The following is a 2,486-nucleotide window of genomic DNA, read 5'->3' on the forward strand; positions in this document are numbered from 1 at the left end:
GTACGGTTTCAACCTGACCCCTGACGAAGAGTGTGGACAACATATTTCACTGATGAAGACGGGCAATATGCGTTTGGAGATGCGTTTCAAGCAGCCTCTACCACACACTGTAAATATGGTCGTGTATGCTGTGTTTGACAACATTATTGAGGTGAATCAGAGGAGAAACGTTCCGTATGATTATTATTAAAATGAACACCAGAGAGCTCAACCACATCATGAATGCCCTGGCCGGCTCACGGAAACTGTTTCAAGGAGTCAACGCCTGCGATCAGCTGCCTAAATTTAAGATCAAGAATTTACCTGCAATGTACATAATCAACACACACCCTAAAAATATGCCCGGAGAACATTGGCTGGCTATTTATCTAAGGGAGGACCATCGTGGTGAATTTTTTGATTCCTATGCAAACCCCCCGGATTTCAGACCTTTCCCTCGGAAGATCAATAACTTTCTGCTCAACAACTGTCAAGAAACCATTTACAGCGGTCGTCAAGTACAAAGTCTTCAGACCTTCACTTGTGGTCAGCACTGTGTGCACTAGCACGCATGCACCGCGGGTTGTTTCCGCCCGGTTTCGAACCAGGGACCTTTCGCGTGTGAGGCGAACGTGATAGCCACTACACTACGGAAACCGACCTGTCCTGGTGTTTCGAATGGCTCCCATCGAAGCCGGCTGGTAAAACGCGCACAGGCGTTTCCCGTGGGCCAGCCTGTGAGATAAAGGTTTCTACACTCACCTAAAGGATTATTAGGAACACCTGTTCAATAACCAACCAATCATATGGCAGTTGCTTCAATGCATTTAGGGGTGTGGTCCTGGTCAAGACAATCTCCTGAACTCCAAACTGAAAGTCTGAATGGGAAAGAAAGGTGATTTAAGCAATTTTGAGCGTGGCATGGTTGTTGGTGCCAGACGGGCTGGTCTGAGTATTTCACAATCTGCTCAGTTACTGGGATTTTCACGCACAACCATTTCTAGGGTTTACAAAGAATGGTGTGAAAAGGGAAAAACATCCAGTATGCGGCAGTCCTGTGGGCGAAAATGCCTTGTTGATGCTAGAGGTCAGAGGAGAATGGGCCGACTGATTCAAGCTGATAGAAGAGCAACTTTGACTGAAATAACCACTCGTTACAACCGAGGTATGCAGCAAAGCATTTGTGAAGCCACAACACGTACAACCTTGAGGCGGATGGGCTACAACAGCAGAAGACCCCACCGGGTACCACTCATCTCCACTACAAATAGGAAAAAGAGGCTACAATTTGCACAAACTCACCAAAATTGGACAGTTGTTGCCTGGTCTGATGAGTCTCGATTTCTGTTGAGACAGAATTTGACGTAAACAGAATGAGAACATGGATCCATCATGCCTTGTTACCACTGTGCAGGCTGGTGGTGGTGGTGTAATGGTGTGGGGGATGTTTTCTTGGCACACTTTAGGCTCCTTAGTGCCAATTGGGCATCGTTTAAATGCCACGGCCTACCTGAGCATTGTTTCTGACCATGTCCATCCCTTTATGACCACCATGTACCCATCCTCTGATGGCTACTTCCAGCAGGATAATGCACCATGTCACAAAGGTTGAATCATTTCAAATTGGTTTCTTGAACATGACAATGAGTTCACTGTACTAAACTGGCCCCCACAGTCACCAGATCTCAACCCAATAGAGCATCTTTGGGATGTGGTGGAACGGGAGCTTCGTGCCCTGGATGTGCATCCCACAAATCTCCATCAACTGCAAGATGCTATCCTATCAATTTGGGCCAACATTTCTAAAGAATGCTTTCAGCACCTTGTTGAATCAATGCCACGTAGAATTAAGTCAGTTCTGAAGGCGAAAGGGTGTCAAACATAGTATTAGTATGGTGTTCCTAATAATCCTTTAGGTGAGTGTATTTTCACTGACCTATTTTGCATTGCTCAAGGACACATCAGGACACTTTGGAAACTCTTTCAAAGGAAGAACGCCCTGAGCTATGACAAGACTTACACTTACCCCAACAAGGTGATGCTCAATGGCTTGTTCAAACAGCTGCTGCTCGTCTTGTGCCACCATCAGACAATCACAGAGCTATTGTGCCTTCTACACCTTACGGTAGCTTTACTTTAACAATAATAATGACGGCGACCACGACGACAAAAAGAAAAACAAGAACAACAACAACAACAACAAGAACAATAACATCATCATCAGATTTTAATTAAAAGTGGCTACACCAGCGTTTACAATTTCAACCTGTCGACGGACGGACGCTCTGAGTCCAACAATTTCGGGAACTCCAATGAAGAAAAGCCACCTACCGCCTCTGGGGAACCACGAGGGCAAGCAGGACGAAAAGGGCCGGCCCACAGCAGGCTCTTTCCGCCCGGTTTCAAACCGGGGACCTTTCGTGCGTTAGGCGAACGTGATAGCCACTACACTACGGAAACCAACCCGTCCTGGTGTTTCGAATAACTCCTATCGAAGCCGGCTGGTA

General features: G+C 46.5%; 1 non-coding gene across 1 annotated transcript; it reads right to left on the bottom strand.

Annotated features, from left to right (window-relative positions):
- Positions 1-563: 563 nt before the first annotated feature.
- trnav-cac (transfer RNA valine (anticodon CAC)) lies at positions 564-636 on the bottom strand. Its single transcript has one exon. It is a non-coding gene; the product is annotated as a tRNA-Val (tRNA).
- Between the last annotated feature and the right edge of the window lie 1,850 nt (positions 637-2,486).

The sequence above is a fragment of the Amia ocellicauda genome, assembly GCF_036373705.1.
Source record: "Amia ocellicauda isolate fAmiCal2 chromosome 11 unlocalized genomic scaffold, fAmiCal2.hap1 SUPER_11_unloc_2, whole genome shotgun sequence".
NCBI classification, from domain to species: Eukaryota; Metazoa; Chordata; class Actinopteri; order Amiiformes; family Amiidae; genus Amia; species Amia ocellicauda.